Below are 20323 nucleotides of genomic sequence, written 5' to 3' on the forward strand. Positions count from 1 at the left end.
CCCAAATTTTTGAGGGGAAAATAAGGATGCACATTATACATGGGTAGTACTAGTTCCGTATCTACATAAATGCTTTTAATTCTTTTATTTATGCTTATGTGTTGAAAGTGTAATTCTAGAAAGCAATAATGATATCCGTAAGCAAAATAATACCCTGGAATAAGCTAATTGGTTTTGTTTCTAAATATACATAAATACAAAATTGAATTAAAAAATTAAAATGGAAGATGTTTTTCCTTGAAAATCTGGGTAAAAAATGTGGGTGTGCATTATACATGGAAATGTGGTAATTTTGCGCCAGGGGTCAAGTGCTCAGCAGAAAACAGACACATTGTTTTTATAAACTGTACAAAGTAGCGGGAACAAGGAAATATGAGGAGGATGATTTCTCAATTTTATTTCTTAAAAGGTGCTGTTGTAACTGCATTTCCTCTAAACCCAGTGTTCTGCACCCAGTGTGACCGACATGCATCCTTCTCGGTCTGGTAGTGTATGGAAAGACCGGGAGTATTATCCCTCAACCGGCAGTAAGCCAAGGAGAGTTGGGAGAAATGACAGCTGATGCATCTTTAACAAGAGACAGTGCTGATCTTTGAAATCATTAAGCCTTGGTATTTTGACCTGTGTAAAAGGTGAAGTGAGTTCTTCTGTAAGGGAGTGGAAGAAAATCTACTAAGTGCTTATAGACTGATTTCTGCGTCTCTAAGTCTCACTCAGTCTCCACAGTCACATCAGCGATGCCACCGCATGGAAGTCAGTCAGGGGAGGTGGGGCCTAACGTGCAAGCAGCTGCTCTGAGGGCGGTGGGCGGCACGGAGGAGGCCTCTGCTGGCAGGAGGGGGGGTGGGGGGGGTGGGTGCTGCAGTCACAGCACTGGACCGAGCCCCACTTTGTCATTCACAGGCTCTGTCACTTTGAACCGCTGGCTTACCCTCTCCGATCCCACTCCTTCAAGCTAAATAGCGTATCTAGATCACTTTGAATGCTGGGCAGATAGTAGTAGGTGCTCAATAAATGGCAGTTCTTCCTGCTGTTCTTGACAAAGAGGTTTTAACAAATACCAACATGATCTAGGGACTTCCCCCTCTGCTCAACCAAAACCTGTATTCAAGTCGTCCCGCAGTCACTGATGGGGTTTTCAGTGCCTGCTGTTGTCAGCGACTGGGCACCAAGGAGTCAAAGGTGCCCATACCACAGTCCCAGCCCGTGGGGACCAGGACACCTAGGTGATGTCAACAGCTGAAACAGCAAAAAGTGGGAGAGGGAATGGGTGGGGGTGGGGTGGGGCAGGGATGAATTCAATTCCAGGGGGGTTAAGTCGAAAGGGGTCCTGGGAGATTCAAGTGGATCTGCTCTGCCAGGAGAAGTTTCCAAGGGTCCTGTAGCTCTGTCAGGGGAGCGGGGCTGGAGGAGGGCGGGGCTGGAGGAGGGCGGGGCTGGAGGAGGGCGGGGCTGGAGGAGGGCGGGGCTGGAGGAGGGCGGGGCTGGAGGAGGGCGGGGCTGGAGGAGGGCGGGGCTGGAGGAGGGCGGGGCTGGAGGAGGGCCCAGAGCCCGGAGCCCGGAGCCGGGAGCCGGGAGCAAGAGCCTGCACACACGTGACCCTGCCGGGGGCGGGGCAGGGGCCGGAGGAGCGGGAAGCACTGAGGGTGAAGTGGGAGCCCAGAGGTGCCCATGCTTGAGGGCAGAAGCTGGTGACAGGGGTTTTGGGGTGTCCCTCAGGCTCCCCCCAAAATAGAATGTATGATTATTTAGGTTTTTGACTTAAGACTCAACTTACTAAATAAATTAAACTACAACCCAAAAGGGTAGTTTTCTTTTGAGTTTGGATCAACTACAAATCTTATGTTTTATTGAAAAGTCTCTAAAAGTTGTCAATCTTTTGAAGAGCGATTTTCCACTTGATTAAAGTAAAAAACATTTTAAGTATTTCAGTTTTCTGACTAATAAACAAATACTCCCTAACTACTTAAGTCACTTTGTAACACTAATAAATTAAACTCATGAATAAGGTGAAGTTTCAGTTCTCTTAAACATTTTAATCCAGTGTAAAATGGCAAAATTATCTCAAAAGCTTCAACTTAATGATCCAAAGTCTAGATCAATCACCGAGTGACATATTTTAAAGTAGAACCACAAGGCTAAATCATACTAATTAATAAATTATCTTAAAAACTATGAATATTGTAAAAAGAGACAAACGGTGAATATTGTACATATTTAAAGTATTAAATACAGATATTTACACAGACTTCTCTAAAATTTTAACTACTTTGAATTTTATTTAGTACATCATATTTATACTTCATTTTAAACCATCCAGGGTTAAAACACTATCTTGTAAGGAATCTGCTTTAACATGGAATCAAAATCTGACAAAGGGCTTCATCCTCTCACCTCCGTCCCCAAGTTCAAACAACCGGTTACCTAACTCTCCAGTCCTTTCTGATTCCTCACCTTCTACACAGGCTGCCTTGCCAACTGACCCAAAACAAGGGATCCAGTCAGCTTTTAATTCTTCTCTGAACTCTTTGTGCACCTTCCTTCGTGCCAGAGTCGAACCTGGGCCTGGACTGGGGGTCACCAGCTCCCTCTGATAAAGGTGGTGGAGAAGTACCCGCCGGAGCCAGAAAAGTGCCCTCAGAGTCAAAGGAGGGGGTTTCAGAAAGGAAGGCGTCAGCAATGCCAGTGGTTTGATGTGTAGCAGGGATGTTCATAAGATAAAAGGGTGAAGTACGACTATTAGAGTTAATGGTCATACATTTAAATTCAGGATCCAAATTTCATCACTGAAATTTTCATGTCATGATGTGAGTAGAAAACAAATAGCTACACATTAGGGGTGAACAGGAAGTGAAAAATTGGCAGTTGCAATTAAAGGCAGGAATGACTCTTTATGACTTTTCAACTTAATATTTTAATAAGGAAAACAGTGATGGGGAGAGAGGGGGAGGGAAGGGGAGAGACAGAGAGAGGGAGAGGCAGAGAGCCAAAAAGCAGAGGAACGAGGCTCAAACGAAGAAATATTTGTTCTGTATTTTATTAAAAAAACAACGATGAGTGTGTTGACTGAAGAGAGTTGACTCCTTTTTCGGGAGAGGGAGGAGCGTTAAGAGTGGGTGCGTCAGCACAGAGGCAGGACAAGCCCTTGAAACCTTCCTTGTGTGGAGGACTGGGGCTAAGAGTAAAGGATCCCTGGTGAGTGGGTTGACCTTGAAGAGGAAATGAATACCTTAGCCTAGGAGAATGGAGGGAATGAGGAAGGGATTGATAGGGAGGTAGATAACCATGTGGATGCAGGTGGAGCAGGAAGTTGAGGTAACTAAGGCTAGAACTGCCTGAATCTGGCTTGCCCGGGGCCAGTTTGGCAGGGACTCAGTACGCAGACAAAACTTGGGCCGGGATGATGACAGCTTCAGAAATGGCCCCAAAGAAGCCACCACAGCTTCCCAGTGGGCTAGCAGTTCATAAGAATCACAGATCAGAGAAGAGAGCCTAGAGGTTTCTATGCAGCTGAGTTTCAGAAAGTGAGAGGGGTGAAGACATGCTCAGGAGCAATCACTAGCACCTCTTAAAGTAGAAACCGGGTCTCTTGGCCTCCAGAACCACCCCCCTGCCCCCCAACATACACCTCCTCTCCCTCCCACTGGCTCAATTTCCCTCATTCTTCCCCTCTGGGCATAGTCACTTGCCCAAAAATTCTTCCCTGACCTCTCTTCCCTCCTCATGGAAGTCAGACCCATAAGGGCTGTTCCCCACCATTTATCTTTATTTTGTGGCACCACAATGGGAAATTCTATTTTTATTTATGTGATTATTAAGTGTTCTTTTTCCCAGTGGATACTATAAGCCACATGAGGACGGGACTTCTTTCGTTTACGCCTGTATGCAGGTCAGCACACAGCCATGCCTACCTCCGCACATGTGAAAAATGGGTGTACACAGCAAGCACATGGTGTGGGGGAACAGTAGTCAAGCATTTCATGTGCAAATTCGAGTTTTGCATTTGTGAAAAATGTCCACTGTGGGGTTCCAGAAAGGTGACTTATACCGATTCTATAGGTCAGGCATATATATAGAAAATGCTTCGTATGTATTTGTTGAGTGAATATTTCTACACTACTGAAATTTTAATTTCCCTAAGGAAAAAATACTTTGCCTCCAAGCCATTACTGAAAGATTAAAGATATTATTGAGTTTTTTAAAAGCCTATTTGAACAAGTAAAATTAAGAATTTCCACGCAATATTATTTAGAACAGACATTAGATGTCATCGGTACTTTTTGAAAAACTGATTTATAGTGAAAAAACTGATTATACAACTAGGGTAGCTTTAGGAATCACATATAACTAGAAAATCCAACATTTAATTCCCGAAGCTTCATACTTTTGAATATCACAGAGACATCTCTTAGATCTGACTCTCAGATTCACCAATTTTTAGTGCAGAATTCATCCACGTGAAAACAATTAGAAAGATATCCCCAAGGAATTGCTTACCACCTTTCTCAGAAAAGGAAATTCATGAACATGTGAATTAAGATTAGTAGCATACAGTAGGCAAATATTTTTCCATGTCCCACCCAAAGCAAACATATGAAAATAGAAACTTCAAGGGCAATTACAAAATATCTCCAAGTTTAAAGACACAGCATCCTTTTCTGCTTTGGTTTCCCTCTATACTTTCATCGGAAATAAATATTCTTCAATTAGTCCCAGTTGAGGAGTTCTAGCAGAAAAACATTTTGATTATGGTGGAATCAATTTTTCCCTTATATATTTTTATACTATGAAGCAAAAAAAAACTGCAAAGAAGGTACTCAGATGTTTGTCAGTTACAGGTATTAAGAGATATCACTGAATCCACCTTGTCTAGCCCCTTAACTGTACCTATACACCCTTACATTCTAATTCTTTCATGTAAATTTTAACTTCCAACAGAGGCTCTCATAATCCCCATCAACAACCCAAGTGTCCCACTGTTGAAACATACAAACTACATCTCCCAAAACGTCACACTGTTAGCATAGGAATGCTTTATTAATATTCATTTGGACAAGTTTCGGGGAACATTAATCCTTGAATTTTCAGTGCAGACTATTTTTAATCTATCCTGTTTCCCATCTAACATGTTTTGCATTTTAATAGAAAATTTGGTAACTACAGCTCATACCAAGATTACTATCAGTCAGGTAGGGCTCAGCCTGGCCACAGAGGAGCAGCACAGTGGGAAACATAACCTTTTCCAGGTATTTTGGAAGGCACACACGCGGCCCAGGACTGAGTTGGAAGGGTATCATACCAATTCTCTAAGAACTCCTCCAGGGCTCACTACCCCTGCTTCTAGGAATCTCTGACTCTAAGATCTGTTGAGTGTGGTTCACTCATACTCCTTCCTGTTCCATTTGTAATGAAGGTCCCCTGGTTACTCTCTCATGGAAGGGCATACATTCTTCCCTTACCATGTACTCTCAGCCTCTGTGTGAGGCTTGTATTCAAGAAGCTAAACTTCTGCATTTGTGAAAACATAATGTGAGCTTTCTAAAAGGCAGACATACTGTTGACTGAGGAGGAAATAATTATTAGCACTTTGAATTTATTTTTTTTCATCACATCATAGTACTAGGTTTCTGAGTATAATTTAAAGGCACATTGCAGCTGTGATACTTAACTACTTCTGTTTTTTCCAAATTTTAAGATAAAATGTATAAATGCATTATATGGGTAATGTAAATACTTAAAGCATTGTGAACACACACAATTAGCAATAGGAGAAACTGGTGTGAAAGAGTATAAAACTAAACTTTATATAAATGTATGTGTGTGTGAGTAAGCCTAAAAAATAAAACATGGTAATTAAAAAAAATGGAAATGTTTAAGATACGGAAAATGCTGAGTAGAAATACATTAATAAAACACTGGAAACAAGCTCACCGAATTTGCAAAATGGGAGCAGAATGGTTTCTGAAAGATGGCGGCCCATTTAGCTGATGAACAGCAGATGTCAGGTGTGGTGCAGCATAGACAATGGTGTTGTGATTAGCTTCTGGGGGGAAGGAGAAAAGGGTCAGGCGCCAAAGGCAGGAAAGCCAGAGCCCGTAACAGACTGCGGCATGGAACTCCCTGGTAACTCCTGGTCTCGGGACAAGATAGTTTTCTACCCTTGTTTCTGCCAGTGAACCCTGGTCCAGAAGAGTCCAGTTTGGGGGGGGGCCACCACCCCATGAGGGTGGACAGTCTGAGACACTGCTGGGGGCCCACAATCAGGCCAGGGGTGGCTGTGACTCTGTAAGAGAAGAAACAGTCCCTGAAATGTGAAAAGGGCCTTTGTGAGTCCTACAAGTGAGCGTTCTGAAGACAGCTGAGGGAAATCGCTGAGATTATCAACTAATTAAAAGAATCCTTGAATAGCATGCCATTTGCTTCAGGAAGTTTAGGGTACCGGCATATTGCTACGGCAGAAGGGTACTCGCTGACTCTCCCTTACAGCCAAAGTCCATTCCCCCAGCATAACCCATTCGGCAGCGCAGCCCAAAGCCCCTAGCTTATCCTTACCACGAGTGGTACCTGTGTTTCTGCGTGAGGGGCTGGGGAAGGAAGCTGTGTGAGTGCCACTCAAGTGTGGGAGTCTTTCTGCTCCCTGAATTTCAGCTCTGTGTTTTGGACCTGAAGTCTAAGGAAGGCCTGTTGACTGCTTTAATGACTGTTTTACAGTAGGTTGACCTTGACCCTGGACCCTGCCTATCTCAGTCTGAGCACAATTTTATAGAAGGAGAAAGACAGATTTATTTACTTTGCAGTCCAATGAAAGCCAAGTGATTCATAGGTACAGTGAGTGCCAGAGAAGATTTAGTTTATAGTAGAAAGGATTCTAGACTAAAAGTTAGCATGTCCCTGGATTCTCATCTTGGCCTTGCTGTTAATTCAATCATGTGACTTTGGCCAGGCCTTTAACCAACCTCCCTGGGCCTCAGTTTCCTCAGATGGGAAATGGAGATGCTGAACCAACCGACCCCTTTTGGAATCTAACACCTCGGAATGAATGTGGTCTGTGTGTTCAGAGGAGGGAGAAATCATCGTGGAATCAGATGATCAGCGGTTTTCATGATAGAAATAGGGCAGTCTGCTCATTTCCTACCAAGTCAAATTTGTCTAATGCAAAATAAATCCAGAGTACAGAAATGTCTAATGTACATTGAAAATGTCTCTGGTAATCTCTGCCTCATAGATAATCACTGTTAGAAATTTTTTCCCATATATTTTACTTGTAAGTGCTAATTATCATCATTATTATTGCTAAGTTATGAGGGGTGCCCCCAAGCCCCTTAGAATTTATTTATATTAAAAAATTGTGTATTCATTCTTATGTGTTTAAACTTCGGTCACCTTCAAAGTACTCTCCATTTGATGTAACACACCTATCAAGACTTTTTTCCACTGCTCAAAACAGTTTTTGAACTCATTGATTTTGATGTCTTTTAGTGCTTTTGCTGTTTTTTGTTTCACCTCTTCCACATTGGCTAAATGTTCCCCTTTGAGGATTTTTTTTCTTCTAGGGAAACAAAAAAAGTTGCTCTGGGCAAGACTGAGTGAATAGGAAGGGTGGGGCATGAGTGTCATGCTGTTTTTGGTTAAAGATTGCTGAACACTCAGTGTGGTGTGGGTAAGTGTGCTCAGAAATCACCCATCATAAAATGGGCAAATGTGTGGAAGGAGCCTTCAAAAAAATTCACTGATGCTGAATGCAGCCTCTCCCAACAACACCAGCTGGTACACTGATACAGGTGGGTTCCTAGAACACTCACCTGGCGGGGGAAGCCTGAACTACAAGGGGCCCGCCCTCCAGAAGATAATTCTGTAAGTGCTAATTAAAATTATTAGTATTTGTATTAATATGGAACGCTAAGTACAAGCTTCTCCAACTAATTTTTAAAAGCTTAAGATTATATCCCGGACCTCTCCCCACCATGCCATTCCATACACACCTCGTTTCTTCCATCAGGACAGGGTAGTGCACTGTATCTACAAATCATACCTCATTCAACTGCTGTACGTTGGCAACACGCAAATTGTCCCTTTTGTTCTCTTTGATCACCAACAACACTACAACAAAATTATTGTGCCCCCCCCTCCCCCGTCCCCAAACTCACCCTGGATACCTCCTCCCTCCCTTCCCATCTCCAGGCCACCACCAGGTTCCAGTCACTTCACCGAATCTCTCAGGGACCCACCCACCTCTCCCCAGGTCCCTCCCCTTTATTCAGTGGGAGTCAGCACCATCCACACGACAGCTCCTTACTTGGTTCCCTCTCCCCTAAGTCTGGCTTTTGGTTGACCAAACTGCAGCCAGAGATGAACATCTTATCACTCTCCAGTTTAAAACCTTCAATAGCTTCTCACTGTTCTTAAGATAAAGACCACTACCTTGTAATGGTTGCATTATCTGTCATCACTTTGAAATATGTCGGAATAGACAGTCTGAGCTTTACGCCTGTGACTTTAATCTGCACCTTGGGCTGTAACCTGAATGAGCTGCCCGGTCAAGTACCTGTGCTTCAGAGACAACTGGCGAGCAAGTTATTATCCGAGGGCTGCACAGTGCAGAGGTGGTCTCTAGAGTTATGTTAGCTTCTTTACCTCAACCCAGCATGGAAGACTTTGTTAATTAGCAAATGGGTGTTAGAGGTAATTTTTTTGGGGGGGTGGTGGTGGTGGTGGTGGATGTAGGTGGAGAAGAGTTTAGCAAAGATAAATGGTGATAGAAGGAGACTTGACTTGGGATGCTGAACACACAACACAGTGTACAGAACTGTGCACCTGAAGCCTGTATAATTTTGTTAACCGGTGTCACCAAATAAATTCAATAAAAAGGGGGAAGAAAGCAGTTATTTCTCCTTGGCAAAGTCGGCCTTGTGTCAGATGTGTGGATTGTCTAGAAGTGGTGTGCAGGGGCGTCCCACCCCTTCGTGGGCCGAATGCGGCCCAACACAAAATTGTAAATTTACTTAAAACATTTTTTTTGCTCATCAGTTTCCATTAGTGTTTGTGTATTTAACGTGTAGCCCAGGACAACCTCTTTTTCCTTCCATGTGGCCCAGACATGCCAAAACCTGGCCACCCCTGGAGGCATTCCCACCCTTGTATCATCCTTGGAGGCCAGCAGTCCAGTAACCGCAGTTACAACAGTTCCTGATGCTGGTTGCTAAAAATGCCTTGTCCAGTGGTTGGCTCCAGGGCTTCTCTGCTAAAACGGTCCGATTAGCTCAGCCCGGCCTCCAAAGAGTGTCACGCTGCCTCTGTACAAGTATCCATGAGACACTGGGTTGGCCAGAAAGTCAGTTTAGTTTTTCTGTAAAGTGTAAGACACATTTTTTTCATCTTTACCAATAACTTTATTGATTTGGATGTTTTGAGTATGTCGAGTATCTCCCACGTGGTATAACATTGATTGTTCTCAATTAATGTCTGGATTTGATCGCTGTCAACTCCAACTGGTCTGCTGGACTGTGGAGCATCGTCCAGGGAGAAATCTCTAGCACGAAACTTTGCAAAGCACTTCTGACACATTCGATCAGTCACAGCACCGTCTCCATTCACTGCACAAATCTTTTTCACGTTTCAGTTGTGTGTTTACCTTTCTTGAAATAATATGCTGAAAATGTTGCATATCTTCTTCCATCTTCAATATTAAAATGGCTACACAAAAATTCACCCATCTTAAGTTTTTTAAAAATGCACACTGATATGACAGCTGTCACAATACAATCTAACAAAATTGTGTCACATGAAGCTAAAGACAACTACTAGATCCATCATATGGAAAAAACCAAACAAACTTTTTGGCCAACCCAATACGTAATTGCAGAAACTAAAAGAACAGAAAAAGGGACTTAGCTAAGCTTACAACACAGGATGTGTGATTTTTTTTTTATTCCTGCTTACTAATTAATGTGTTGAATGGAGCCTGAGATTTGCTTTTGGACCAAGTGTGAGGCTGTGAAGGAGACCTTTACTCTCACCCACGTCTAAATATCTGAGGTTTCAATATCCACCGGTCAAAGACCCTACATAAAGAAGAAGGACCAGGCTGGTTGAGGTCAGATTATCACGCGTGTGTGCGATGAGGGCCTGCTTGATCTCACTTGCACCTTCCATCTCCATCCCCGTCTCCCTCCTGGAGCGCAGCCACCTCAGGAGTGTGAGCAAACTGCTCATGTTCCCACTGCCCTCGACCCCTTGTGCCGAGTCAGATCCCTCTCATCTGTCCTCAGGGGAGCCCTTCCTGCCTCCCAGACAGGTGACACCCCCTGGGCCACCCTGCACAGTGCCCAGGACCCCTCCCTGCTGTCCATGGGGGAATGCAGTGATATGTCTGTGTACTAATGTGTCAACGCCTACGGGACGGTGTCCAGGTCCACTGTGTTCACCTTTGTACCCTACACCTGCACCGCCTCCGTTAGTTCCACAGGCGCTCATTCACATTTTAGCCTATACAGCAACGTGGGGGAAGGGAGGAAGCTTCTCATGTCACAAAGTTCACTAAGGGGTGTGGGCCCTCCTCAGTGAAAACTCCTTCTGATGTATAGATATTTAAATCCAACCAAACTTAAAGGGTGAAGGATGAAGGCTATATAAAAGACCACAGACAAGGCAAGGGCCCTCTCTTTTAAATATGACAAATGCCACCTTATTTTGAAAATCTGTCATAGAAATGAGGGCCAGGAAAAAGTCACCTTCCACCTCTCATTTCTCCATATTTTAGAGTTTCCTTTCATCTGGACTCACAGCAGGATCGTTCGGGCAGGTCAGGAAGTTCTGCATTCCCTGACGGCCCTGCTCCTACTTTGTTTCCCCCTAAACTAAGTCACGGGCGCCCTCCCACCTGCCACTGATGCGAACACGGCATTGCTGCTACATTTCATCCCGAATTCTCTACCTGCTTCAGGTACAGGGAGCCTTTACAACGACCTGTCCAAACCTCTCATTTCACATTCGAGAAAACCAAAGGCCATAAAAGCTGAGAATTTGACTTGGCAAACATTTGCTAAGTGTAGGTGCACTCTAGGAGAAGCAGTTAGTTTCCTAGTTTTATAGAGAAGGAAGCGGAAACCCAGGGGGATGACAGGAAATGCCTCCTGAGGTCCTACAGCTATGGGCAGACTCCGGATTCACACCCAAGGAGAGCCGGGCCCTCGTCCCAGTCTCCTCTGACCTCCTCTGGGAGGTCGGCCCCCGTGTTCATTCCTCCCGGACGCCCTGCAGACGTGCAGAGGCTCCCACGGCTCAGGGAGGGTCGAAGACACAACTGCTGATCCAGGTTTCTTTTCAAAGGGCTCCCAGAAACGGCGCAGACGGTGAGCACGGCAAACGCAGGGAGTGGAGAGATTTAATGGGACCAAACACGCACATGATGCTGTCATCTGCGTTTGGGAGGATGATCCTGGTGATTTCTGACTTCTGGGCGTGTGTGTACCTGGGCCGCACCCAGTCGCACCTGCCATTAGGGGCCCCGCAAAGTGCTAGGGTGGCAAATTCTTGAGTTTTTATTTGTTCGCTTGTTTTGCTTCTTGTTTGTCTAATTAACTCTTACAGGACAATTGTGTCTCAAGGGTTGCAATTTCTGCTAAATAATATGAATTATTCAGCAGAACCTACTTTAGCAGAAATCGCAAACCCACTTTAGCTTTATTATTTTTCTTAGGTTAAGGTCACACTCCTTTGTCCTATTAAATCTCTGAATTTAGGCCAGGTATTAAATTAAAAAAACAAACCTCTAGCTTTCTCCACACCAGTGGGCTGCGACTTCTTTCGGGGGCTGGCTCCCCTTCCCAGAGCCACAGCTTAGCCCTGTGCTTTGGCACTGGAAGGTGTTGCATCTACAATAGAGACTATAACAGAGACGGAACTCATTTTACGGTGGGCCCTGGGGGGCGGGGGCCAGGCCTCCGGCCGTGGTCTTCGGAGCAGGGGCCTCTGCCTGGGCTGCAGTGTATGTCTGAAGCTTTTGTCCCATCCACTCCCAGAACACTTGGCTTCCTTCACCAAAACCAAACCCCAGCGAGAATCGTAAAACCTGCCAGGTCAAGTTTAAAATAGAAGGCAGATAAATTGTACTTTGTAAACTAAATCTTCACTGTCTCACCAATGAATTCTGTTTTACGATTCTCTTCTGCGACAACTGCAGTAGTAAATGCACTTGGTTACACACTAGGTGGCCAGCAAACCAGGATCCAATCCCAGGTTGTCTGGACTTGACCATGGGAGCTTCCTGAGCTCCTTGCAGGGCGGATGGAGGCCGGGAAACAGGGGAGGGAATTCCCCTGAGGTAGTTTAGGCAGAGTGTAGGGCTTGGGTTTAGAAAAGAGAGGTCCTGCCCTGGCTTTGTTTCCAACTTGTGGGGTACCCTTGAACCCCTTCTCTCCAGGCCTCAGTCTTCTTATCCACACAACCAGGTGTTGCGTTCACCCCTTTGGGGTGATGATTCTGTAATCTATGGACATTTTTTTTTTCTGGCCTCAGCTTAAGGACAGGCCTAAAAACGTATCTGGAAAAAACCAAAATCTTTTTATCGCTCAAAGAATCAAATGAAAGGCTTCAAAAGAGCTCACATTATTTGAAATATAAAACATAATTAGTTGTCACTGGGATCAATATATAGGAAGAAAACATAAGAAAACCAGGTGAGGAAGAAACCATTTTTTTCCTGAGGCATTTTCAAATTTCTATGAAATCGGTACTTCAAAATCATCCTTACACATTGTCAAGCACCTTTCTGAGTTTGGTACAGTGTATATGGAAAACAAAATCAGACCCATAATTGGGTCTGCAATTAAAACCTGCAGAGTATTTCAGCATGCAGACAGAAGATTGGGCTGGGATTCAGTAGACCTAGGTTTGAATCCTGACTGACTGACATCACTAAATCTCAGTGTCCTTACCTGTGAAAGGGGCACAATAACCCTCCCACCTGTATAGATGTCCATGGGGCTGATGGGAGGTCTAATGGACAGAAGAACTGTATAGAGAACTGTTTCGTTATAACTAATTCCCTGCCAAAAAATTCACACTTATACTTGGGAAATTTACCTGAGCACTCAGATTAGTAACTTCAATGTCTGAACTGCCTCTTGGCAAAACCGTCATCACCAAGATGAATCTTCTTTTTCAGTAGTAAAGAAACACAGGCAAACGTAGTATGCCAAGTTAAAGGCTGAGAAACAACCCAGAACTTGGCAGTCCCGAACCATCTTCCCTTCCTCTCTTACTTTCCTTAGACTCCAATTTGGCATCAAGTCCTGTGGGGTGTGCTTTGAAGTGCCTCCCAGATTGGACCACTGGTCTCTTATTTCTCCCCATCTCTGCCTTCATCTGAGCTGTCCGCATGGCATGTCCAGATGACAGTGAAGCCTCATCATTCTCCCCTCCAGGATCTCCTCGGGGCCTTCTGATTAGCTTTTCTAGGAAAAAAGACTTCCTCCTACACCAGGAACAAACTTGCCCGTGCAGAGGCCCTGTCTAGTCTGGGAATTCCTTCACCTGACTGCAGACTCCAGCCTCAGGGCCCTGCTCTTGCTGTTCTCCCTGCCTGGAGGGTTCTTCCACTGGCCCCTCATTACTGTGTCCCCTGTTCCCTACAGTGCCTGTTCCTCGGACTCCACTGTGCTTAGGAGTAACCTGGGATCCTGCTCAGATTTTGGTTCCGTCCCTTACCTGCTGCACCCCCTCAGTCAGATTACGGTGCTTGGGTTTCAGTTTCTTCAGCTGTAACACAGGAATTCTGCCTTCCCTTCTGGAGCTGAGGTGAGACTTAAGTTAGGTAACTTAGATAAAGGGCTCTGCCAAGGGGTTGTGGATTGCAAACATCGCCACAATTCTCCACCCGTCCTGAATCCTCACGATTCTTTTGGCTTGCTCTTGAATAGATAGGAAGACAAGCAACTTGTGTCTGTTTCACCCTAGGCCCCAATGCTCCCTGCTTCCAAAGTTGCTCTTACGACTACACTGGGGCTGCCCAGTGTTGGGGGGGCAGGAGGCCCCACTCCCCAGCTGATTCAGCTGGCAGTCAGCCAATATGCAGAGGCAGAGCCACTCTGGTGACCCTGGGCGCAGAGGGAAGCCTGGTGCAGACCCGCCCCAAACTGCTGATCCACAAAGTCACAAACTAAATAACGGTGGTTGCTTTGAGCTATTAGGGTTTAGAGTGGTTTGTTAGGTAAGTGATATTATATATGTAAACAATTTTCCATAAACAGTGGCTATACTATTTTAAGAAAAAGGCACTTAACAGAAAAAGAATTTTCCATACCACTAAAATTGGTACTTTTTGGTTAGTGTGGGAAGATAACTGAACTGGGGACCGGGATTTTTCTGAGATTCTGGTTCAGGTGGATTTTCCAATGGGCAGCTTGTGAGCCTCATTTTTTTTCTAGCTCTAAAAACATTTAAAGGTGCACTTTTCCAAAATGCAATACTTATTTCCTTGCTACCACAGATCCCTGAACCCAGTTTTCTTTTCTTGGGGACTTAGGCTTTAACCACAGACAACCATCCCTGCATTGCCCTCTCTGTTTGACAGCTGCTTATGGCTACATCTCACACTTAATCACACCAGCCATACACTGCACCTGCAAGGTGGGCTTCCTTGCTGTGGACCAGGAACTCAGACAGCCAAGCTCACTGCAAATCAGAAGATAAATCTGCAAGGCCACGGCATTCCTAGTGAGGACCTAAGTATGCAGCTCTGAACTGTCTGCAGGCGCAGGCAGGCTTCTTTCATTCCCTTCTAGGTTGCAGTAAACACTCTGGAGGACTGAGGGTGTGTAGTCTGATCACCAAATAAGAAGGATACTGTTCTACAATGATCTAGTCTGTATCAAGTCTGCCTTTGCCACACATCTGTAACCCAAGATAGGTACTCAGTCATCAAATGGGTGGGAGATTTAACACCAAAATTAAAGGACATTTCAAAACTCATGTGTGTAGAGATTCAACTCTGGGACTAATGAACAAGTGGATTACGAATATGCCCAAATACCTTATATGAAAAAGCTATACCTATGGCCACAAGCCAATAACCAAGGAGACTTTCCTTCTCCGATAGGCATTCAGTGACTCTCGCACACCACTGGTGTCACCACTCAGAGTCACCACCGTGACGCTATGCTCCTGCTGCAGTAATAACAACAGTCTTCTCCATGACAGATAACAGGCCATGTTGTGACCAACTTAAAAGAAAAAGCTGTTCTGCCTCCCACTTTCACTACCGTAACACAATCAAAACTCAGGTATTTCTAGTCCGAGAAGCTACATCAGAGAACAAGTCTACAATACAAGGGCGACACATTATCTTAACTTTGCGTTCAAATGTATATATTTAAATCTATATAAAGAAGCACTGGGTTGTTCAAAATGTGAAATAGATTTGGCTCATTCTTTCCCCAAAGTTTTTTTTTTTTTCTGTGATGGAAACACAGTATGTGGGGCCTCACAGTGATTTTTAGTCAGTAAGGAAAGCATTGCAATAAAACGTATTCTGAAATGATATGTAAATTATTGTAACTTCAGAGACTTGAGCCACCTAACATTTTCTCTGAGTTCATATCCTAAATACCTTTTCCCTCTAATTATCTTTCGAATCAATTCACTTCTCTCTCTCCTCTCATGTGGGTTTTTACAAAATCCACTTTGCTTGTATCTTCCCCTCTTAATTCTCAATGCAGCCTGGGACTTTCTAAAATACAGGTCTGCTCTGCTCCAGTCCTCCATGGCCTCTCTGAAGACCGTCAGAGGAGGGCAAGGACTGTGTCCCCAGCACCTCACTATGGGGCCAGAGTCCCTGGGTCCGCCCACGTGCTATCTCGACGGCCAGATCACGGTTTCATTTAATTCTAGAGAGCCACTTGTCCTCTGAACCTCCAGAGCTAGGACTGACATTCGAGACACGATATTCTTTTTGACTTACGCAACTCAGGAGTATCTTTTCTAAGATGCTTGATGACTCTGAGTCAGTATTTCAAGTTCTTTTAAGTACCTGCTTCAGGGCACATGTTCATCCGATGGGTGTGTTATAAGCATGTTTTAGGATAGGGTCATTTTGATGACATATATTCCTTCTGGAGATTCCAAACTCTGTGGGACAGGCTCAGGGTTACAAAGATATAAAAGACTTCATTTTATTTTTCTAAACAGCATTCCCTGGGCAAACAGACAGAAAGAAGGCTGCAGCTGGGTGACTCATCTGACTTGCGGAGGGCTGAAGGCTGACGTCTGCCCTCCCTTATCAGCTCCTCTTTCCCAAATATCTAGAAACTTTATCTGCAACCAGATAATCTATCTAAAGACCAAATAGGGAAGGAAAACAAGGCAGGACAGGTACTATTTAACCAAGAACCCCCAAAGAGTCCAAGATTCAGGGTGATTGGAAAAATTGTGAAACTAGGGGAGTTTGAAACATTCCACGTGGAGGAAAAGCCAGCTACCGGGAGGCTACTATCCAGTTCTTCAGAAACTGGAGCCCATTCCAAGAAGCACAGTCAATGGGCTCTTGGACACCCGGGGCAGCACAGTTCCAAGAGCCAGAGGGGGCAGTGCCTGCTCTGCCCTTGGGCTGGGACTGGATTCAGGCCAGAGCTTAGCCAGGTAGTGGTTCTAGGCTCACAGAGGCACAAGGTAAGAAGTCAGGGGAATCCTTCTATTTTTTAGGTTCATGAACATATTTCACCGGTATACAAGTTTTTGTTTTAAATTCCAGATATGCAAAAGCTCTTCGTACATAGCTAAGACTGCTCACATTTTATCTTCCCATGTCATTACCTACCTAAATCTTTAGCCACTGGGGAGGACCAGGGACAGGAGCCATAAGAGAGGCACTAATCACAGCGCTGCTGAGGAAGAGCAGGGTCAGAGAGCCACTTGGGTCAGAATGGACAGACAAAAATAACTAAATAACTAACTAAATAAGGTGGACCCTGCCTTCCTTTACCAGTGTCTGTTCCATTTCTCCTCTGTGGTCAAGGCAGCTTCCTATAAGGGATTCTTCACACTTTCGATAAACGCAAGGAACCTGGAACTCTACCTTCGGCACTTCACAGTATTGTGTCAGCGAGCTGCCTGGTGACTGGCATGGTGCTCTACGGGTACTGCTGTTGTTTAGCCTTGAAAGGGTTTAACCTCTGTCTCCTCCTTAAAACAGTAATAGCTGAAGGATTAAATATGGGAATAAGTGGCAAGTATACACTCTATCATCTTCAAAAGCAGCGACCGATGCCCATCTCCTTCTCCTTCAACGCTCCACTGTCGCTCATCTTTCCCAGCTGCCGCCCCTTCCAATAACTTGGTTACAACCACCCAGGTCATTTGCAAGTCACCGTGAGATGCGTCACCAGTAATTCCCTCTTCCTAGTGACGGGTAGAAAATGCCCATCTTTACTGATTTTCAACTGATCTCCTCTCCCTTCACTGGGCAAACATCTATACCGCAATGCAAAATAAAATGTACTAAGTTACTAAAGGGAGTTTATATTGTTTTTAAATTTAATTACAGTGCTGGAGAAAAGAAACCGAATCACTGACTTCGGTCTTACATCACTGGAAAAATTCTTCAGGGGTAGTTTGTGAAAATCTCACTTCATCAGGGTGGCCAAGGTCAAGGAGACCCAAGTAACCCTCCAGGAGGAACTTGCCTCATTATTAAATATTCAGCAAACAGTTTGTGGCCATTTAACCCTTTGCACCTAGAACCCTGTTTCAACACCTGCTCCCACCTGGCGCTGGCACCCTATCCCCTTCACACCTGCCCACTGCCACCCAGGGCGCCAGCACCCTAAGGGGACAAGTCCTGGGACACAAGGACATTTCAAGGAAACTGCGATGGTCATGTTATATTTCCGTTTTAAAAGTGGGAGGGGGGATTAGAAATAAAGGAAAATCTCTTACAGTTTTACCAATTCAAGTTCTCGGGCCCTGTTGAAAGCTCATTAAAATTTAAAAAACAAAAGTGTTTCATACACCAATTAGATGCCATGCTTTACAAACTGTCTTGATCTTTGGGGAATTTGCAAAAGCCCCCCCTCTCGCCCCCTATCCTGGATGTTGCCGCTCTTTTCTTGAACGGTATGACTTGTTCGAAGTAATCAAATTGACAATCGCCTCATCCCACTTTTTTTTTGCTCAACCCAAGGCAAAAAGAAATAAAAATAACTCGAGAAAGAAGTCGGGGAAATAATGCCACCAAGCCGAGTTCCGCAGCGGTCAAGTCTTTGCCCTCCCTGCGACGAGACGGGACCGGACCGCAGGCAGGGAGACCGTCCTACCTGGGGCCGGGCGGCGGCAGGGTCGGGGTCGCGGCGCCCATGCTCCGCGGGCCTCGGGCGGCCGCGCCGGGAAACAGCAGCGGCTCCAGGCTGCCCAGAGCCCGCAGCGCCCGCAGCTGCCGCCCCGGCGCGGTCATTGGGCCGGCGCGTCACGTGGCCCGGGCCGCGGCGAGCCTCCCCAGCACGTGTAACCCTTTACCTGCGTGCAGCGCTCCACGCGGCTCCCCTGGAGGTTCCCTGGATGCACCTGGCGCCCGCGCCCCTGGAGCCGGGCTTCCGACCCCCGGCAGCTGGGGCTGGCCCTCCGGACGCACTGGAGCGAAAAAGCCCCAGGAGAACGGCTTCTGGCGTCCACACAGCAGGCCGGACTCCTGCCCGTGTTGGGAAACTTTTTCTGTCTGCTGTCCCACGATTCTGGACGTTAGTGGGGAGATAGACAAATGCACCCCTTGCAAGTAGATTTGTACCGCTCACCCCTGAGTTTTTCTGTTTCCCCCGCACTTATAGCACTAGCCGCTTAGACCTGGTGCGTGCACTGTCGCACGCCTTTGTGACCCAGGCGGACTGAGCAGCAGCGCAGACGCTGCTCCGATAATCCCCGGGGACGCGGCGCACGCTCGCCTGCACCCTCCAGACCACCGTGGGAGTTGGGTGAAATCATGCGTTCCCGCCCCACCTCTCCTCTCTTTTCCCGGAGTGGGAGCCTCAGCAGCAACTCTTCGTCCAACCTACTGAGCCCCACGCTTGCACTTGTAATCCACGCACCTAAAATACTACTTAGGTAAGGAACAGTCTTCACCTGCGCTCCCGTGTAAACCCGGTGTGACGGAAAATGTATTAAGCAACGGCGCCACCTAGCTTACCTTCTTCTCTCCCCTTCCCACTCACCCCGGGGTAAAACCGGATGCGGGAGAAGCAACCGCACAGAATACTATTTAAAGATGGACATACTGCCCTTAGTTTTTAATGAGTCCACTTCAGTGACTCCAGCGCCATTTACACGACATTTACCTTTATGGAATAAAACTCACTTTCTGAATCTTCCCAGTCGCTGTAGTAGCTACAGGCTTTAAAGTGATAGATTTATGAGTTTCTGGTAAAATCCTTTGCTACAATAAACGAAATCTCATGGGTAACTTCTAGTTGATGTTTTAGTAATGTCCACAGGATATTGGCATGTTCATGAGTTAGATTATTCCGACCATAAAGATTTTGGTATTTAGGTTTTAAATTGTAGTTCCCAGACTAGCAGAACGAGCACCATCTTGGGGAATTTAGTAAAAATGCAAAGTCTTGGGCCCCGGCCCATACACACCGATTCCGAAATAGTGGGGGATAGGGAAGGTAACGCACAGTCCAGTTTTCGAATACTGCTCTTAGTATGGTGTGGAGCGGCTGGTTGAGTTACCTGCTCACAGTAAAGGCTGGGATTCTTTAATGGCAGAGGTGCTGGTGTTTCGGTAACTTCAGCTTCCCAGGGTTACATAATGTGATGTGGATACACCGAAACCCAGTCCTCTGATGAGTCTGTGCAGAGTGGGACCTGGCCTTCCTGCAGACCGCACGGGGTGCCCATGTGAGGTCTGAGGGGCCCTCGTGCAAAACACGGAAGGAAAACCTGTGGTTTCTTGAGGCGTGTGGAAGTGAAAAGAGCGCAATTCACTTAGTTTTTAGTGTGCGTTTTTGTTGGCATATTGTTTCCAACTGATGAGTCATGGAAGAAGGAAATTTATTTGAGTAGATCTGTTAATATAGTTTCAAATTTGTCAGTATAGTTCTAAAAAACAGACAAAAACTTTAAGTGCATACTACTGGCTTACATTATAACAAATAAAGCACCACATAAGGGGGCATTTTATACTTTTAAGAAAGAGATAGTTGGATTGATTTTTAAAAATTATTAATTTACCTCACCCAAGGACATTTTCTTCATTGCTTTTAGAGAGAGAGGGAGGGAGAAAGAAAAACACCAATATGAGAGAGACATCGACTGGTTGCCTCTCCTGTGTGTCTGT

General features: G+C 45.4%; 1 protein-coding gene across 4 annotated transcripts in view; it reads right to left on the bottom strand.

Moving 5' to 3' along the window:
- Positions 1 to 18422, bottom strand: part of CUNH4orf19 (chromosome unknown C4orf19 homolog) — a 77142-nt gene extending 58720 nt beyond the window's left edge. For all 4 annotated transcript variants that reach the window (XM_053672358.1, XM_053672361.1, XM_053672359.1 and 1 more), the window contains exon 1: positions 18309 to 18422. The gene's annotated coding sequence lies outside the window, so the exon portion shown is untranslated. The remainder of the gene's footprint in view (positions 1 to 18308) is intronic.
- Between the last annotated feature and the right edge of the window lie 1901 nt (positions 18423 to 20323).

The sequence above is a fragment of the Artibeus jamaicensis genome, unplaced genomic scaffold (assembly GCF_021234435.1).
Source record: "Artibeus jamaicensis isolate MK-2021 breed Jamaican fruit bat unplaced genomic scaffold, CSHL_Jam_final contig_76, whole genome shotgun sequence".
Lineage (NCBI taxonomy): Eukaryota > Metazoa > Chordata > Mammalia > Chiroptera > Phyllostomidae > Artibeus > Artibeus jamaicensis.